General features: G+C 37.3%; 1 protein-coding gene across 1 annotated transcript in view; it reads right to left on the reverse strand.

The window, feature by feature from the left end:
- Positions 1 to 1,418: 1,418 nt before the first annotated feature.
- The window catches only part of LOC129621292 (uncharacterized), a 694,734-nt gene continuing 674,447 nt past the window's right edge, over positions 1,419 to 21,705 (reverse strand). Inside the window, exon 13 of the transcript XR_008699202.1 lies at positions 1,419 to 1,678. The gene's annotated coding sequence lies outside the window, so the exon portion shown is untranslated. The remainder of the gene's footprint in view (positions 1,679 to 21,705) is intronic.

Here is a 21,705-nt window from a genome sequence, read left to right on the forward strand (position 1 = left end):
AATATGCTGTCTAGGTTTGTCATAACTTTTCTTCTAAGAAGCAAGTGTCTTTTAATTTCCTGGCTGCAGTCACCATCTGCAGTAATTTTGGAGCCCAAGAAAATAAAATCTCTCACTGTTTCCATTGTTTCCCCATCTGTTGCCATGAAGTGATGGGACCAGATGCCATGATCTTAGTTTTCTTAATGTTAAGTTTTCAGTCAACTTTTTCACTCTCCTCTTTCACTTTCATCAAGAGGCTCTTTAGTTCTTCACTTTCTGCCATAAGGGTGGTGTCATCTGCGTATCTGAGGTTATCTCCCGGCAATCTTGATTCCAGCTTGTGCTTCATCCAGTCCAGCATTTCTCATGCTATAATTACTATAGAAATTATATATAGAAATTATAATAGAAATTTGGGTCTCACCATTCTGTAGGCTAGGAAGTTGAAGATTAAGGCTCTGACAGATCTGATATCTAGTCAGTACACTCCTCCGGGTCAGCAGCCAGACATCTTCTCCATGTACCTTCACATGAGAATGGGCAAGGTTGGGGAGAACATGGATAGCAAGATAGACATAGGGAACTAGCCAGTGCTCTATCCCTTTCATGACAGCTCCACTCTAATAAACTATTATCTCCCAAAGGCCCCACCTGCCAAAACAATCACACTGAAAATTAGGATTTGAACATATGAAATTTGGGGGACATGAACATTTATTCCACAGCAGAAAATTTTACTAATGAGTGGCTGAGACTAGTTATCAATATGTGGCATTCTTGGTTGCTCAGTCATGTCCAACTCTCTGCGACCTCATGGACTGTCCCCTCTGTCCATGGGATTTTCTAGGCAAGAATATACTGGAGTGGGTTGCCATTTCCTACTCCAGAGAATCTTTCCAAGCCAAGGATCGGACTCCTGTCTCTAGCAGGCTGATTCTTTACCACCTGGGAAACTTAATTATCAATATAACTGTCTGCAAATACTGGTTAATCTCTACAAGGATTCTGCCCACAGTTTTCATAGTAAATATATTTTCTATATTTATAAAAGAAAAGAAAATATAATTAATGCAAACCAAATTTTATATATTACTTGTATAAGATACATATGATACATTAATATACATTAGGTTTTACATTAAAATGTTTAGATTATGTAGCTATACATTTTTTATGATTCTATACTTTACCTGGGTTTTAAATGGATTGACCAACAGAATTCCTGTTCTCTATATATTTTCATTTCATGACTAAAAATGCCCATGTGTGTGGAGAAGATACTTATTGAAGATAGCTAGAAATGTATGTTTAAGATGATATATTCTTGTCATTTTTACTTTCTAAACTAAAAAAGTATCATAATGTTGCGGAAATCCTGGCCTCTGTTCCCGGGTGCTGAATACAAAAACAGAGACAGCGTTTTGGGTGAAGTAGAAAAGAGTAGCTTTAATTGCTTTGCCAGGAAAAGGGGGCCACAGTGGGCTCATGTCCTGAAGACTATGTGACCCACCCTGAAAGGGGGGTAGTAAGGAGTTTTTTCATGTCCAAGGAGAAGGGTTCGATCAGCTCATGGACAGCTCTTGGATTGATTGGTGTCAAGGTGAAGTTTCAAGTATCATCAACCTTCTGCTTTCAACTAGTTTAGGGTCTACGTTCCTGTGGTCAGCAGTTTTCATCTGAAGAGGGAGTCCGCTTCCTGTAAAAACAACATAGGAAAGTGTGTCAGGCCTTTATATCTTTCAGGAAACTGGGAGTTTGATTTTGTTACATTGCAGAATTATAGTCTAAATTGTTACCAGTTCTTTAGCCCAACAGCTATTCTCTTTTTCTACATCTTCATGTTTCCCAATAATTAAATTTTGAGTCAGCATTTTACTTCAAAAGACAAGGACACAGGGGCTTGTACATGGTTTCAATAGGTGTAATTAATTTTTTAGTCCCTCATCAAATGTGTGTTAGAATGACAAATCATTTCTTGACCACAGAAGTATATTCTGACCTTATTAATTAACTAAAAATCATTTCTCATTTTTCACTGTCATTTCAAGGCTGATAATAATAATAATAAACCAATTTTAGTTGGTCCATTTATCTAGAAATGTATTTGCAAGTTTCCCAAATAGCATTTGCAGGAGACCATCTTAATATAAGAAGTTAAATTTAGTTGTAGGTACAGGATCTTTGGCAAGTACAATGAAAGCTCTGTCTACATTATACCTGAAGGCAACAGAGGAAATACTTCACCTTGATGAGGAGCCAGCCTCTAAGGCTGGTGTCCTGATAAACGTAATAGACTAACAGGACGAATGTTGCAGAACCATACTCCTGGTTCAGTATTCTTGCCTTGAGAACCCCATGAACAGTATGAAAAGGCAAAAAGATAGGACACTGAAAGATGAGCTTCCCAAGTTGGTAGGTGCCTAATATGCTACTGGAGAAGAGTAGAGAAACAACTCCAGAAAGAATGGAGATGGAGCCAAAGCAAAAACAACACTCAGTTGTGGATGTGATGGGAAGTACAGTCCGATGCTGTAAAGAACAATATTGCATAGGAACCTGGAATGTTAGGTCCATGAATCAAGGCAAACTCGAAGTGGTCAAACAGGAGATGGCAAGAGAGAACACCAACACTTTAGGAATCAGTGAACTAAAATGGACTGGAATGAGTGAATTTAACTCAGATGACCATTATGTCTACTACTGTGGCAAGAATCCGTTAGAAGAAATGGAGTAGCCATCATAGTCAACAAAAGAGTCCAAAATGCAGTCGCATCATTTTTCATCAATCTCAGAATTTTTTGGATGCAATCTCAAAAAGGACAGAATGACCTTTTCATTTCCAAGGCAAACCATTCAATATCACAGTAATCAAGTCTATGCCCTGACTAGTAATGCTGAAGAAGCCGAGGTTGAATAGTTCTATGAAGACCTAAAAGACCTTCTAGAACTAATACCCAAAAAAGATGTCCTTTTCATTATAGGGGACTGGAATGCAAAACTAGGAAGTCAAGAGAGACCTGGAGTAACAGGCAAATTTGGCCTTGGAGTACAAATGAAGCAGGTCAAAGGCTAACAGAGTTTTGCCAAGAGAAAGCACTGGTCATGGCAAACACCCACTTCCAACAACACAAGAGAAGACTCTACACATGGACATCACCAGATAGTCAATACTGAAGTCAAATTGATTATATTCTTTGCAGCCAAAGATGGAGAAGCTCTATACAGTCAGCAAAAACAAGATCAGGAGCTGACTGTGGCTCAGACCATGAACTCCTTATTGCCAGATTCAGACTTAAATTGAAGAAAGTATGGAAAACTACTAAACCATTCAGGTATGACCTAAATCAAATCCCTTACAATTACACAACGGAAGTGACAAATAGATTCAGGGATTAGATCTGATAGAGTGCCTGAAGAACTATGGACAGAGGTTTGTGACATTGTACAGGAGACAAGGATCAAGACCATCCCTTAGAAAAAGAAATGCAAAAAGGCAATATGGTTGTCTGATGAGGCCTTACAAATAGCTGAGAAAAGATGAGAAACTAAAGGCAAAGGAGAAAAGGAAAGATATACCCATTTGAATGCAGAGTTCCAAATAATATTGGGGACAGAAAAGAAAGCCTTCCTCAGTGATCAGTGCAAAGAAATAGAGGAAAACAATAGAATGGGAAAGACTAGTGATCACTTCAAGAAAATTAAAGACACCAAGGGAACATTTCATGCAAAGATGGGCACAATAAAGGACAGAAATGTTATGGACCTAACAGAAGCAGAAGATATTAAGAAGAGGTGGCAAAAATACACAGAACTATACAAAAAAGATTTTCATGACCCAGATAACCACAATGGTGTCACCTAGAGCCAGATATCCTGGAATGCACAGTCAAGTGGGCCTTAAGAAGCATCACTAAGAACAAAGCTAATGGAGGTGATGGAATTCCAGTTGTGCTATTTCAAATCCTAAATGATACTGTGAACGTGCTGCACTCAATATGCCAGCAAATCTGGAAAACACAGCAGTAGCCACAGGACTGGAAAAGGTCAGTTTTCATTCCAATCCCAAAGAAAGGCAATGCCAAAGAATGCTCAAACTACTGCACAATTGCACTCACCTCACATGCTAGCAAAAAACGTTCAAAATTCTCAAGGCCAGGCTTCAACAGTATGTGAACCATGAAATTCCAGATGTTCAAGCTGGATTTAGAAAAGGCAGAGGAACCAGAGATCAAATTGCCAACATCCACTGGATCATCAAAAAAGCAAGAGAATTCCAGAAAAACATCTACTTTTGCTTTATTGACTACGATGCAGCCATTGACTGTGTGAGTCACAACAAACTGTGGAAAATTGTTAAAGGGATGGGAATACCAGACCACCTGACCTGCCTCCTGATAAATCTATATGCAGGTCAAGAAGCAACAAGTTAGAACTGGACATGGAACAAGAGACTTGTTCCAAATAGGGAAAGGAGTATGTCAAGGCTTTATATTGTCACCCTGCTTATTTAACTTATATGCAGAGTGCATCATGTGAAATGCCAGGCTGGATGAAGCACAAGCTGGTATCAAGACTGCCAGGAGAAATATCAATAACCTTAGATATGCAGATGACACCACTCTTATGGCAGAAAGTGAAGATCTAAAGAGCCTCTTGAAGAAAGTGATGAGAGTGAAAAAGTTGACTTAAAACTTAACATGAAGAAAACTAAGATCATGGCATCTGTTCCCATCACTTCATGGCAAACAGATGGGGAAATAAGGGAAAGAGTGAGAGACTTTATTTTGGGGGGCTCCAGAATCACTGCAGATGGGGACTGCAGCCATGAAATTAAAAGGTGCTTGCTCCTTGGAAGAAAAGTTATGACAAACCTAGACAGCATATTAAACAGCAGAGACATTACTTTGTCAACAAAGATCCAAGCAGTCAAAGCTATGGTTTTTTCCAGTAGTCATGTATGGATGTGAGAGTTGGACTATAAAGAAAGCTGAGTGCCAAAGATTGATGCTTTTGAACTGTGGTGTTGGAGAAGACTCTTGAGAGTCCCTTGAACTGCAAGGAGATTCAACCAGTCCTTTCTAAAGGAAATCAGTCCTGAATATTCTTTGGAAGGACTGATGCTGAAGCTGAAACTCCAGTACTTTGGCCACCTGATACAAAGAACCAACTCATTGGAAAGACCCTGATGCTGGGAAAGATTGAAAGCAGGAGAAGGGAACAAGAGGATGAGATGGTTGGATGGCATCTCCAACACAATGGACATGAGTTTGAGTAGGCTCTGAGAGTTATTGATGGACAGGGAAGCCTGGCTTGCTGCAGTCCATAAAGTTGCAAAGAGTTGGACACGACTGAGTGACTGAACTGACTCATTGACTCCTTGTTCTGTGCTTAATCTACCCAAAGGAAGGAAATTCTTTTTCCCCATAATTCTCACAGAGGAGACTGATGAGTTAGCATTGTCCCTGTAGGAGGCAACGATTCCAATATTTCTTGGAAACTGGAATCTTGTGTGGACTAATTACAGTAATCTTAGTAATATAATCATTTGACAGTGAGATGAATTTATTTTGTTCTTCTTCATCCATGCGCCTACAACTACTACTATTGCTCATGTGCCCTGGTAATAACAATATCATTTAAAAGTTGTATTCATTACTGATAAATTCTAGGAGAATAGGTATAGAAGTTTATTTTTCATTGTATTTATTCTATGCTTTTACATGAAAGTACTCTTAGAACTGGCTTATTGGTTTGAAAATAGAACTGCATCTGCCCTCATAACACTTACTTTTATAGAGAAATACTTTTTAAGTACACCTGCATTTAACTCTCAGATATTTGCAATATCTAATCCTCAATTTTTCCTGAACTGGGAATAGATCAGATGAGCAGATTACTTTAGCCATCTTAGCTTTTCAAAACTTATATTCTTTGGCTCTTATTTATTGTTTTACTATGTATAAGTTTGATCATTACTTGAAAGTCTTAGGTCCCAACTGCCTACTTTTTAATGTACTCAAATATAAAAATAACAATCATGCTAGAGTGGCAAAATTTCTGCAAGGGTCATAAAACAGAATATATATTTTTTAACATATCAATATCCAAGCAGGAATATATGTGCTGATGATCTTTGTTCTGATGATTTGTTCTGCCAGGACCTGGCTTAATTGTCCCTCAGAAGGCCAGGTTTTTCCCTTAATGTTTTAGCTTTCTGGTTTTCATTTTTAGTCTTGTCCTTTAGAGTTTCTAAAATTTGTGCTTGACAGCTCTTAATCTCCTGATATACCAACCTGAGCAATCAGTGAAGAAAGATTAAAAATCACACACACACTGAAATACAAACAGATCCATTGAGAAGGTTTTCACTGTATTAGTCCGTCTTCACTTCCAGAAGGGTCTTTCTCAGAGCCCAGCTGCTTCATGCCACACCTGAAACCTCAGCATCTCAATATTCTTCCCAAATCAGTACAGATCTAAGCTCAGAAGCTAACTGAGCAAGTCTGTCAGGTTATTATTACCCATGCTAAAATCTTTGAAATTTAATTGTCTCTGTCACGGGGACTATTGAGGCCTATCACAAACCAGTTAGGGGTAATAGCTTCTTTATTTTGACTCTTTACACCTTTTCATTACCATTGAGTTTTTAACTAACTGTATATTGTGGAGGACTGTCTATTCTAAGGGAGAAGGCAATGGCACCCCACTCCAGTACTCTTGCCTGGAGAAGCACATGGACAGAGGAGCCTGGTAGGCTGCAGTCCATGGGGTCGCTAAGCGTCGGACCTGACTGGACGACTTCACTTTCACTTTTCACTTTCATGCATTGGAAAAGGAAATGGCAACCCACTCCAGTGTTCTTGCCTGGAGAATCCCAGGGACGGCGGAGCCTGGTGGGCTGCCGTCTATAGGGTCTCACAGAGTTGGACACGACTGAAGCAACTTAGCAGCAGCAGCAGCAGCAGTCCATTCTAAATCACTCTTCTACTGAGGTTTTTTTTGAGGACACTGATCGTTTTCTGAATGGTTTCTTTAAAGATTTTTGTGCACCTGCCTTTCTGTATGTAAAGCGCGAAAACAATTTGGAGTTCTGGTTCTAGAGAAATGTCGACTAGAAAACAATGAACAGAGAGATCTCTCATCTTCAGGAATTTTATGTCAATAGTAATTCTACTGAAGATGGTGCTTTTTTTAATCCCTTCAGAGTTATATAGACACCAACTGGAGATTCAGTATTCTTCAGGAGAGACATCTCATTCTATGAAATAATTAAATTCATTTATCCAGCAAATGTTTACTGAGCATCTACTTTGTATTATTTTCTATGGAAACACTGGAAAGATAATGGGGAGAAAACTTTGAGTTGCTGCCTTTTCTGAGATGACAGTAGTTCATTACAATGTCTGATCAATGTTTCAAAGAACTCAGCGATTTCCGTCGAGGAGGGTATGCTGACAGTCTGTGGTCAGGAAAGACTTCCTAAGGAATTAGGGGGAGAAGGAATTTACAGTTAGTGGGGTGAGATAACCATTCTATGACCAGCGAAGAGCATATGCAAAGGTTCTGAAAGGAAGAAAGTGGCCCCTTATGAGACACAACACAAAAGAAAAACAATGATAAAATTCAAAAGTAGCCCAAACTGTTTTTTTCTGACTTAAATGCCATTTTTAATAGAAAAAAAAAAATCATGCAAGGAAGAAATCTGTTAATTTTCATAAACTTTCAGTTATAGGATCAGATATTCATTCCTGAAAGCCTTATAAATTCTGATTTAGTTCAAATGCAGAATCAACTTGATTTAGTAAACTCTTTTTTATTTCAACATACTTTGTTGCTTTGACTTACCTTGTTGTTAAAAGTGTATTTCAACTTCCACACTCAGCAGTCTGAAGTTGTTACTCTTAACAGCTTGTCATATAGTTCAATCTATGGCAAACTAAAAGCTAAATCAATTTTATCTCTTTGTCCAAGAATCTGCCATCAAAATGAGGTGGGAAAATTCCAACTCCATATCCTCTCCTGTTCTATTTCCTGCTCTTTCATTATTTCCCACTAATAGTCTTGTCTGCCAGCATTGCTTTTAGTTTTCAGGTGCTGTTTCTGCTACTGACTCTTTAGTTGCCTAGTTTGCTACTTATGACTATGCTCTATTAGCTTCTCACAATATTCTGGAGGGAAGGAATGTCTCCAATTCCTTTTGTTTTCCCTGCTACTTAGCACAGTGCCTAGAACATGTTGGATATTTAATAGATACACTCATACTTGTTTTTCAGAAATGTCAATGAGAAATCTTCCTTCTTCCCATTTTCTTTTGGGAGGGTCATTTAAAGGAGGCTCTGTGAAAGTAGGGATTTTTGTTTTAGTTTCTGCTTTATACCTACTCCTCAGAATAGTATCTGGCATATAAAATAGGCATTAAATAAATATTTAGTGGATTAACATAATGTTCATATTTTCTAAAAAATTGTATATGAATTCAGAAAACTTGGATATTGACTGTAGGGCAGTAAAATTTAATCACAAATTTAAGGGCAAAGCTAGAATGACATGTAGTTTACTCTCAGATACTACTTTCTTATTGTTTAGTTAACTCCATGTACAGTATAACTTTTCAGACTTACTGTACATACCTTATATAGTCAAGATTACTTTTGAAAAATGAAAATATACCTTAATAAATAATATTTTAATTCAAGATCAGAATGCTATGTGATCCTTAAGTAAATACTACACTTACTGATGATGTTGGCTGTGGTCCAAATGCAAAATATCATGGTTATTAAATATACTTGTTGGCATTTGATCTGCTAATTATTCTTTAAAGAAAAAGTCCTTGACATTTCAAGAGTTATTTCCAATCATTGCTATTACAGTGTGTTATATTTCTTTTCATTGCAGAAAAAAAAATCACATAAGGCTATGGTAGCAGAAATTGAATAAATATTAACATCTAAATAGAATAACTTCCTATTGAATAACAATCCTGCTGATAAAAAGGCAGCCCAAGAATCTCTATGACATGAGAATCACACCCTTTTTTACATTGGGGCAGGGGCTATGAATGCTTAGAGTAACACAATGAGGATGACCATTACAGTGTATGACAGAGAGATTGATTAGCAAGAAGTTCGAGGCTGCTTAGCTCAAGCTCTCATCCTCAAGTCAGTGAAGGAGGAATAATTTCTTACAGAAGTCACATTCCGATATCTCAATTTTCTTCCTAGCTTTATAGCTGATATCAAATATGTTCTCCAGGCTAAGCTTAGACAAAAAATTTTACAATTAAAAGGAATAAATTTCTAGTTTTACAGCCTTAAAATGAGTCAATAAAAAATACTTCTGAGGGAGATATTAATCAATTGCAAATATAAAGAACCTTTTAATATTTTGATTCAAGCAAAACATACTATCAAAAATAAGACAACTGGACAATACGGATAATCAGTAAATCTTGATGATTTTAAGAAATTGTTGTTTCTGTTATACAAGGGTTATAATAACACTGTTGCTATGTTTTGAAACGGTCCATTTGTTTTGGGATTCGCACTGGCATATTTATAGATAAAATGATGCGGTATTTGGAGTTGGCTACACAATGGTAAAGGAAGGAGACGGGAGGAGTTAAATGCAGATATGAATGAAACAAGATTGGTGTTGAGGCAATAGTTGTTGGAACTAAGTGATGGGTTCCTTGTGGTTCACTATAGTATTCTTTCTTTTTTGTAAATGTTTTTAATTCTCTGTAATAATAATTTAATACAAAAAAATGGAAGGAAAATTCTCTTTTGTATGAAAGAGAAGGCTAAGTAAGGAGAAGAGTACTTCCTTCACTGCAAAGGTAAAGAGGAGTTAAATCAACCTACACCAAGCTTTCTCTTCTCAACCTATGTTGCATATAACAACAGAACTACCATTCTTAGTGGGAGACTTGAATACCCCTCTTACACCCATGGATAGATCAACTAAACAGAAAATTAACAAGGAAACACAAACTTTAAATGATACAATAGACCAGTTAGACCTAATTGATATCTATAGGACATTTCATCCCAAAACAATGAATTTCACCTTTTTCTCAAGCGCACACGGAACCTTCTCCAGGATAGATCACATCCTGGGCCATAAATCTAGCCTTAGTAAATTCAAAAAAATTGAAATCATTCCAAGCATCTTTTCTGACCACAATGCAGTAAGATTAGATCTCAATTACAGGAGAAAAACTATTAGAAATTCCAACATATGGAGGCTGAACAACACGCAGCTGAATAACCAACAAATCACAGAAGAAATCAAAAAAGAAATCAAAATTTACATAGAAATGAATGAAAATGAAAACACAACAACCCAAAACCTGTGGGACACTGTAAAAGCAGTCCTAAGGGGAAAGTTCATAGCAATACAGGCATACCTCAAGAAACAAGAAAAAAGTCAAATAAATAACCTAACTCTACACCTAAAGCAACTAGAAAAGGAAGAAATGAAGAACCCCAGGGTTAGTAGAAGGAAATAAATCTTAAAAATTAGGGTAGAAATAAATGCAAAAGAAACAAAAGAGGCCATAGCAAAAATCAACAAAGCCAAAAGCTGGTTCTTTGAAAGGATAAATAAAATTGACAAACCATTAGCCAGACTCATCAAGAAACAAAGGGAGAAAAATCAAATCAATAAAATTAGAAATGAAAAAGGAGAGATCACAACCGACAACACAGAAACACAAAGGATCATAAGAGACCACTATCAGCAATTATATGCCAATAAAATGGACAACGTGGAAGAAATGGACGAATTCTTAGAAAAGTACAACTTTCCAAAACTGGACCAGGAAGAAATAGAAAATCTTAACAGACCCATCACAAGCACAAAAATTGAAACTGTAATCAGAAATCTTCCAGCAAAAAAAAACCCGGGTTCAGATGGCTTCACAGTTGAATTCTACCAAAAATTTAGAGAAGAGCTAACACCTATCCTACTCAAACTCTTCCAGAAAATTGCAGAGGATGGTAAACTTCCAAACTCATTCTATGAGGCCACCATCACCCTAATACCAAAACCTGACAAAGATGCCACAAAAAAAGAAAACTACAGGCCAATATCACTGATGAACATAGATGCAAAAATCCTTAACAAAATTCTAGCAATCAGAATCCAACAACACATTAAAAAGATCATACACCATGACCAAGTGGGCTTTATCCCAGGGATGCAAGGATTCTTCAATATCCACAAATCAATCAATGTAATACACCACATTAACAAATTGAAAAATAAAAACCATATTATTATCTCAATAGATGCAGAGAAAGCCTTTGACAAAATTCAACATCCATTTATGATAAAAACTCTCCAGAAAGCAGGAATAGAAGGAACATCATATCAGATCAGTCGCTCAGTCATGTCCGATCTTTGTGATCTCATGAATCGCAGCACGCCAGGCCTCCCTGTCCATCACCAACTCCTAGAGTTCACAGAGACTCATGTCCATCGAGTCAGTGATGCCATCCAGCCAATTCATCCTCTGTCGTCCCCTTCTCTTGCCCCCAATCCCTCCCAGCATCAGAGTCTTTGCCAATGAGTCAACTCTTCACATGAGGTGGCCAAAGTACTCGAGTTTCAGCTTTAGCAGCATTCCTTTCAAAGAAATCCCAGGGCTGATCTCCTTCAGAATGGACTGGTTGGATCTCCTTGCAGTCCAAGGGACTCTCAAGAGTCTCCTCCAACACAACAGTTCAAAAGCATCAATTCTTCAGCACTCAGCCTTCTTCACAGTCCAACTCTCACATCCGTACGTGACCACAGGAAAAACCATAGCCTTGACTAGATGGACCTTTGTTGGCAAAGTAATGTCTCTGCTTTTCAACATGCTATCTAAGTTGGTCATAACTTTCCTTCCAAGGAGTAAGCGTCTTTTAATTTCATGGCTGCAGTCACCATCTGTAGTGATTTTGAAGCCCAGAAAAATAAAGTCTGACACTGTTTTCACTGTTTCCCCATCTATTTCCCATGAAGTGATGGGACCGGATGCCATGATCTTCGTTTTCTGAATGTTGAGCTTTAAGCCAACTTTTTCACTCTCCTCTTTCACTTTCATCAAGAGGCTTTTGAGTTCCTCCTCACTTTCTGCCACAAAGGTGGTGTCATCTACATATCTGAGGTTATTGATATTTCTCCCAGCAATCTTAATTCCAGTTTGTGTTTCTTCCAGTCCAGCAGTTCTCATGATGTACTCTGCATATAAGTTAAATAAACAGGGTGACCATATACAGCCTTGACAAACTCCTTTTCCTATTTGGAACCAGTCTGTTGTTCCATGTCCAGTTCTAACCGTTGCTTCCTGACCTGCATACAGATTTCTCAAGAGGCAGATCAGGTGGTCTGGTATTCCCATCTCTTTCAGAATTTTCCACTGTTTATTGTGATCCACATAGTCAAAGGCTTTGGCATAGTCAATAAAGCAGAAATAGATGTTTTTCTGGAACTCTCTTGCTTTTTCCATGATCCAGCGGATGTTGGCAATTTGATCTCTGGTTCTTCTGCCTTTTCTAAAACCAGCTTGAACATCTGGAAGTTCACAGTTCACATATTGCTGAAGCCTGGCTTGGAGAATTTTGAGCATTACTTTACTAGCGTGTGAGATGAGTGCAATTGTGCGGTAGTTTGAGCATTCTTTGGCATTGCCTTTCTTTGGGATTGGAAGGAAAACTGACTTTTTCCAGTCCTGTGGCCACTGCTGAGTTTTCCAATTTGCTGGCATATTGAGTGCAGAACATTCACAGCATCCTCTTTCAGGATTTGGAATAGCTCAACTGGAATTCCATCACCTCCACTAGCTTTGTTCATAGTGATGCTTTCTAAGGGCCACTTGACTTCACATTCCAGGATGTCTGGCTCTAGGTCAGTGATCACACCATCGTGATTATCTGGGTCATGAAGATCTTTTTTGTACAGTTCTTCTGTGTATTCTTGCCATCTCTTCTTAATATCTTCTGCTTCTGTTAGGTCCATACCATTTTTGTCCTTTATCGAGCCCATCTTTGCATGAAACGTTCCCTTGGTATCTCTGATTTTCTTGAAGAGATCCCTAGTCTTTCCCATTCTGTTGTTTTCCTCTATTTCTTTGCACTGATTGCTGAAGAAGGCTTTCTTGTCTCTTCTTGTTGTTCTTTGGAACTCTGCATTCAGATGTTTATATCTTTCCTTTTCTCCTTTGCTTTTTGCTTCTCTTCTTTTCACAGCTATTTGTAAGGCCTCTCCAGACAGCCATTTTGCTTTTCTTTTCCATGGGAATGGTCTTGATCCCTGTCTCCTGTACAATGTCACAAACCTCATTCCATTAGTTCATCAGGCACTCTATCTATCAGATCTAGGCCCTTAAATCTATTTCTCACTTCCACTGTATAATCATAAGGGATTTGATTTAGGTCATACCTGAATGGTCTAGTGGTTTTCCCTACTTTCATCAATTTAAGTCTAAATGTGGCAATAAGGAGTTCATGGTCTGAGCCACAGTCAGCTCCTGGTCTTGTTTTTGTTGACTGTATAGAGCTTCTCCATCTTTGGCTGCAAAGAATATAATCAATCTGATTTAGGTGTTGACCATCTGGTGATGTCCATGTATAGAGTCTTCTCTTGTGTTGTTGGAAGAGGGTGTTTGTTATGACCAGTGCATTTTCTTGGCAAAACTCTATTAGTCTTTGTCCTGCTTCATTCCGTATTCCAAGGCCAAATTTGCCTGTTACTTCAGGTGTTTCTTGACTTCCTACTTTTGCATTCCAGTCCCTATAATGAAAAGGACATCTTTTTTGGGTGTTAGTTCTAAAAGGTCTTGTAGGTCTTCATAGAACCGTTCAACTTCAGCTTCTTCAGCGTTACTGGTTGGGGCATAGACTTGGATTACTGTGATATTGAATGGTTTGCCTTGGAACGAACTTCAACATAATAAAAGCTATATATGACAAACCCAAAGCAAACATTATCCTCAAAGGGGAAATGCTTTCAATTTTTCACCAAAAGTCAGGAACAAGACAAGGGTGCCCACTTTCACCACTACTATTCAACATAGTTTTGAAAGTTTTGGCCACAGCAATCAGAGCAGAAAAAGAAATAAAAGGAATCCAAATTGGAAAAGAAAAAGTAAAACTCTCACTGTTTGCAGATGACATGATCCTCTACGTAGAAAACCCTAAAGACTCCACCAGAAATTTACTAGAGCTAATCAATGAATATAGTAAAGTTGCAGGATATAAAATCAGCACACAGAAATCCCTTGCATTCCTATACACTAATAATGAGAAAATAGAAAAAGAAATTAAGGAAACAATTCCGTTCACCATTGCAACGAAAAGAATAAAATACTTAGGAATATATCTACCTAAAGAAACTAAAGACCTATATATAGAAAACTATAAAACACTGGTGAAAGAAATCAAAGAGGACACTAATAGATGGAGAAATATACCATATTCATGGATTGGAAGAATCAATATAGTGAAAACGAGTATACTACCCAAAGCAATTTATAGATTCAATGCAATCCCTATCAAGCTACCAATGGTATTCTTCACAGAGCTAGAACAAATAATTTCACAATTTGTATGGAAATACAAAAAACCTCAAATAGCCAAAGCGATCTTAAGAAAGAAAAATGGAACTGGAGGAATCAACCTGCCTGACTTCGGGCTCTACTACAAAGCTATAGTCATCAAGACAGTATGGTACTGGCACAAAGACAGAAATATAGATCAATGGAACAAAATAGAAAGCCCAGAGATAAACCCACGCACATATAGACACCTTATCTTTGACAAAGGAGGCAAGAATATACAATAGATTAAAGACAATCTCTTTAACAAGTGGTGCGGGGAAAACTGGTTAACCACTTGTAAAAGAATGAAACTAGAACACTTTCTAACACCATACACAAAAACAAACTCAAAACGGATTAAAGATTTAAACATAAGACCAGAAACTATAAAACTCCTAGAGGAGAACATAGGCAAAACACTCTCCAACATACATCACAGCAGGATCCTCTATGACCCACCTCCCAGAATATTGGAAATAAAAGCAAAAATAAACAAATGGGACATAATTAAACTTAAAAGCTTCTGCACAACAAAGGAAACTATAAGCAAGGTGAAAAGACAGCCTTCAGAATGGGAGAAAATAATAGCAAATGAAGCAACTGACAAACAACTAATCTCAAAAATATACAAGCAACTCCTACAGCTCAACTCCAGAAAAATAAATGACCCAATCAAAAAATGGGCCAAAGAACTAAATAGACATTTCTCCAAAGAAGAGATACAGATGGCTAACAAACACATGAAAAGATGCTCAACATCACTCATTATCAGAGAAATGCAAATCAAAACCACAATGAGGTACCATTTCACGCCAGTCAGAATGGCTGCGATCCAAAAGTCTACAAGCAATAAATGCTGGAGAGGGTGTGGAGAAAAGGGAACCCTCTTACACTGTTGGTGGGAATGCAAACTAGTCCAGCCACTATGGAGAACAGTGTGGAGATTCCGTAAAAAACTGGAAATAGAACTGCCTTATGATCCAGCAATCCCACTGCCGGGCATACACACTGAGGAAACCAGAATTGAAATAGACACATGTACCCCAATGTTCATCGCAGCACTGTTTATAATAGCCAGGACATGGAAGCAACCTAGATGTCCATCAGCAGATGAATGGATGAGAAAGCGGTGGTACATATACACAATGGAGTATTACTCAGCCATTAAAAAGAATACATTTGAATCAGTTCTAATGAGGTGGATGAAACTGGAGCCTATTATACAGAGTGAAGTAAGCCAGAAAGAAAAACACCAATACAGTATACTAACGCATATATATGGAATTTAGAAAGATGGTAACAATAACCCTGTGTATGAGACAGCAAAAGAGACACTGATGTATAGAACAGTCTTATGGACTCTGTGGGAGAGGGAGAGGGTAGGATGATTTGGGAGAATGTCATTGAAACATGTATAATATCATATATGAAACGAGTCGCCAGTCCAGGTTCGATGCACGATACTGGATGCTTGGGGCTGGTGCACTGGGACGACCCAGAGGGATGGTATGGGGAGGGAGGAGGGTTCAAGATGGAGAACACATGTATAACTGTGGCGGATTCATTTTGATATATGGCAAAACCAATATAATATTGTAAAGTTAAAAAATAAAATAAAATTTAAAAAAAAATTTTTTTTAAATAAAATTCAAAAAAAAAAAAAAGAACTACCATTCTGAAGTACATGATCTTGCATTTCTTCTGTATTTTTTTTCTGCCCAACTAGATATTTAGTTTATTGAAACGCTACTTTTTCTTAAAACGCTTTTGTATCTTCTACAGTATATATAAACAACAACCATATACTTAGTATTGAAAATGTGCTGTTTAATATTTTTAACTAGGAAAAGTAAAATGAAAATTTCTCTGTGCAGTAACTACAATATTCATATTAAAATGCAAGACAGTATCAGTAGATGAATACATAAAGCAGATGAAAACTCAGGAAGGATTGTAGCAAATTATCCCAAGCCAAAAAGTGGTAAACAAAACAGAACAAATGTAAGCAGAGAAAGAAAATATTAAGTGCAGGGCACCTAGTAATATTGACAAAATACAACTGGAGAAATGAAAAAATGAATATTAATTTCTACCATGTGCCAGGCACTATTATCAAAAGTTGGTCTTAAGCAGCAAATAAAACAATTCCTGTTTTCATAGAACCTTTTTTCCAGCTTTATCAAGTTATAATTGACAAAGTTGTAATGTATTTAAAGAATAAAAAGTGACAATTTGATATATGTACACACTGTGAAAGGATTCTCTCCATCATGTTAACACATCCATCACCTCACATATATATATCTCCTCCCATGGGGTGAGAGCACTTACGTTTTACTTTCTTAGCAAATTTCAATGCTACAACATAGTGTTATCACCTATAGTCACCACATTATACATTAGATCCTCATACCTTACTCAACCTATAACATAGCTTGTACCCATTTGATAACTTCCTATTTTCCCTACCTCTCCCCAATCCCTGGCAATCACTTTTCTACTTTCAACTTCTATAAATTTGACTTCTAAAAAATATTCCACACTTAAGTGATGCCGTATTTATCATTCTTTAATTTATTGCACTTATCATAATGCCCTTCAGGTTTATCATGTTACCACAAATGACAGGATTTTCTTCTATTTTAAGACTGAATAATATTCCGTGTGTGTGTGTGTGTGCATGGAATATCACAGTTTCTTGATCCTTTTATCCTAAGTGAAAACATTTAGGTAGTTTTCAGATGTTGGCTATTGTGAATAAATGCTTCAAGGAACATTGGAATGCAAATACCTCTTTGAGATAATTGCCTTGCTTTGATATATACCCAGAATGGGACTGCTGGATAATATTTTAGTTCTGTTTTTAATTTCTTGAGGAACCTATATACTGTTTTTCATAGTAGCTGCACCAAATTACATTCCTTTCTTCATATCCTCATATCTTCAGCAGCATTTATCTCTTGTCTTTTTGATAAACACTATCCTTATAGATATAAGGTACTATCTGATCGTGATTTTCGACTTGCATTGCCCTGGTGATTAGTGATGGTGAGCAATTTTGATGTACCTATTGACCATTTGTATGTCTTCTTTGGAAAAATGTCTACCCAGATCCTAGCTCATTTTTCAATTAAGTTATTTTGGTTTTTTACTGTTGTATGCGTTCTTCATATATTTCAGATAGTAACATCTTATCAGATATGTGGTTTGAAAATATTTCTTCTCTTTCCATAGTTTTCCTCCTCTTTTAATTTCCCTGGCTGAGCATGAGATTTTTAGTTTGATGGTGTCCTACTTCTTTATTTTTGCTTTTGCTACCAAATTTAAAAACTCATTGCAAAAATTGATGTTAAGGAACTTATTGCCTATGTTTCCTTCTAGAAGTTTTACAATTTCAGGTCATACATTCAAGCCTTTAATCCACTGTGAGTTGATTTTTGTCTATAGTGTAAGATAGGGGTCGATTTCTTTCTTTTGTATGTGGCTGTCCAGCTTTCCCAACACCATTTATTGGAGAGACTATCCTTTACCCACTCTCTATTCTTAGACCCTTTACAGGAACCACTGACCATTTAGGCATGGATTGTTTCTGGACAGTCTGTTCGGCTCTATTGATTGATGTGTTTTTATACCAATGCCACGTTGTGCTGATCACTGTAGCTTTGTGGTTTAGTTTCAATCAGGAAGTATTTTACCTCTAGATTTGTTCTTGCTCAAGACTGATTACTGTCAAGTGTCACATAACTAATAAGTACAGGAGTAGGAATCAGTATGGTACTCATGATACCAATGACTTTCTCATTTCTGCTTTTCAGTTATTTCTCTTTGAGGGTGGCTTATTTGCCCATCTGCTTTCTTCTTTATGAGCCTTGGGTGAGAGGGGCAAGAGGAGCAAGGCTGAAAAAGTAGATCCAACCATAGAGGGGTCACACCGTTTTTCTATAACGGTGGTGCTGTATTACTAGTGGAAGTATCTTTATTCATTTATGAAGCTGCCCATTCACTGCACTTTTTTGTTAACTTATCTGTGAGATTAGCTAGCTTTCAGTTTCTGATTCTTTGAATCTGCACTATTTTCCACAATCCCCCATGTCAGGCCTTCTCAAGTAATTCCAATTCTGTGCTTGGTCTGTCTCTTACCTCTCAGATTTTGCAAAGCACAGATTAGCCTTCTGTTTATAAAGTGGTGATAATGATCAATCCAGCAAATTCCTGGAAAACGTATATTACAACAATGAAATTTCCTTCAGCAGATGGACCTCCTGATGGGGACCAGGTAGTATATGAAGAGTATATAGTTTTCTGTGGTAACAGTTTATACTTTTCTAAAACAGCTTGGCTGTTTTAGAGAGAGCATCATGCAAAATCAATGAGATGTATCAGGTAATCTCTCTCCCTCTCTTTGAAATACAGCCTAGTAAGTCTCTGCATTACCTAAGGCAGTTGGTCAGTTTATTGCAGAGGGAAATGATGATAAAGAAAGAGGAGATGGAGGACAAGGAGGGGATAGAATAAGGGCCAATTTTTGAAACTGTAAAACTTGACTGTACCTTAGAGTCATCTGAGAAGCTTTCAAAATCTTGATGCCCTGGAATTACCCCAGCTCAATTATATTATAATTTCTTAGGGTGGAACTCAGGCAGCTTGTACAGTCAAGTTAAGAACAAATGATGTAGTAAATAGCCCATTCATTAAGTGGAGCTTCACTTTTCAGTTAAGTTCTGAGTAGTGTATCAGAATCAACTGAAATAACATGCTTGTCATTTGTTCTCTTATCACCACTTACTGTCTGTATGAACTCAGTCAATTCAGTCCCCATTTTGAGTACCGGGTTCCCAGCATGGAAACTTGAGATGATGCCAATTTCCCCTCAGGTGGCTTTGAGTAGTAAATGAACCAACGCACAGTGCATGGCACACTATGCAGAACACACCAATCACTAATGAGGAGGAGCTAATGAATTAACTTCTCTTGGGAAAATTGAGGAAGTGGCCACTCAATTTTTTCCTTATATTCTGTGGTTGATAATGAACCCAGGTTCAGAAATACTGTTGTTACAGATGATTTTTACAGGCTTTTGAAATCAGACAGTCCTAAATTTATTCTGATCCACTCATTTACTAGCTTTGTGTCCTTAGAAAAGTTATTTAATCTTTCTGAGCTTCAGTTAGTTCATTTATAAGCTGGAGATAATAAGACTTTTAAAATCGTAAGAAATAAATGTCTAAGTGCATAATATAGCACATGATATATATTAAGTGCTTATGACATGTTAGCTATTACTATTTTTAACTATCATTATTTGTACACTTTTAGACTTTTTTTGGCCAATGAAATTAATGAAGCTAGTATTGCAGTACTGAAAAAAATTTGACAAATGGATTACAAGAAATGAAAGATGGTACACATTTTAGCTTTTGTCTTTCTTTGACACCCAATATTTTGCTTTTCCTATAATTTTAGTAAGTAGAGACAGTCTGAATTACAAGATAAACTAGACAAAAAGAAATATCCAGCATTATAGGGGTGAGGAATACACAACATATAAGAGATTCTGTTCAGTTCAGTTCATTTGCTCAGTCATGTCTGACTCTTTGAAACCCCATGGACTTCAGCATGCCAGGCCTCCCTGTCCATCACCAACTCCCTGAATTTACTCAAACTCATGCCCATTGATTCAGTGATGCCATCCAACCATCTCATCCTCTGTCATCCCCTTCTCCTCCTGTCTTCAATCTTTTCCAGCATCAGGGTCTTTTCAAATGAGTCAGTTCTTCGCATCAGGTAGCGAAAGTATTGGAGTTTCAGCTTCAGCATCAGTCCTTCCAATGAATATTCAGGACTGATTTCCTTTAGGATGGACTGGTCAGATATCCTTGCAGTCCAAGGGACTCTCAAGAGTTTTCTCCAACACCACAGTTCAAAAGCATCAATTCTTCAGCACTCAGCTTTCTTTATAGTCCAACTCTCACATCCATACATGACTACTGGAAAAACCATAGCCTTGACTAGACAGACCTTTGTTGGCAAAGAAATGTCTCTGCTTTTTAATAAGCTGTCTAGGTTGGTCATAACTTTTCTTCCAAGGACTAAGTGTCTTTTAATTTCATGGCTGCAGTCACCATCTGCAGTGATTTTGGAGCTCAAGAAAATAAAGTCTCTCACTGTTTCCATTGTTTCCTCATCTATTTCCCATGAAGTGATGGGACCAGATGCTATGATCTTCGTTTTCTGAATGTTGAGCTTTAAGCCAACTTTTTCACTCTTCTCTTTCACTTTCTTCAAGAGTCTTTTTAGATCTTCTTCACTTTCTGCCATAAGGGTGGTGTCATCTGCATATTTGAGGTTATTGATATTTCTCCTGGCAATCTTGATTCCAGCTTGTGCTTCTTCCAACCCAGAATTTCTCATGATGTACTCTGCATAATAAGTTAAATAAGCAGGGTGACCATATACAGCCTTGACGTACTCCTTTCCCTATTTGGAACCAGTCTGTTGTTCCATGTCCAGTTCTAACTGTTGCTTCCTGACTTGCATACAAATTTCTCAAGGGGCAGGTCAGGTGGTCTGGTATTCCTCTTTCAGAATTTCCCACAGTTTATTGTGATCCACACAGTCAAAGGCTTTGGCATAGTCAATAAAGCAGAAATAGATGTTTTACTGGAACTCTCTTGCTTTTTCAATGATCCAACAGATATTGGCTATTTGATCTCTGGTTCCTCTGCCTTTTCTAAAACCAGCTTATCCATCTCATAATACCAGTGGGCACATAAACTTGGAACAGAGAATTTATAACTGACATAGAGAAAGATATGGAAATAAATGTTTCTAGTAGACACAGATATGAGCAGTTGCTTTTTAACTTTTTTATGATTTACTGAGGCATTTTCTTTTTTGATAGTTCAACACTACAGCTTCTCCTATTGAAGCTCAACAGTCTTTTTTTTCTTGATACCAAAAGGCTAATTATAAGCTATCAAGAGCTTCTCTAATTTTATGGCACAGTTGATTTCTCCTCGTATATATTATAATTTTGTTGTTTACTAAAGTGACTTATAAATATGTTTTGCCTTCAGAAATAACAGATTTGCTGATTTTGCTAAATATTCACTGCATAATACATTTCCAAATTTGCAAATCAA

This window comes from Bubalus kerabau, chromosome 10 (assembly GCF_029407905.1).
Source record: "Bubalus kerabau isolate K-KA32 ecotype Philippines breed swamp buffalo chromosome 10, PCC_UOA_SB_1v2, whole genome shotgun sequence".
In the NCBI taxonomy this organism is placed as follows: Eukaryota; Metazoa; Chordata; class Mammalia; order Artiodactyla; family Bovidae; genus Bubalus; species Bubalus kerabau.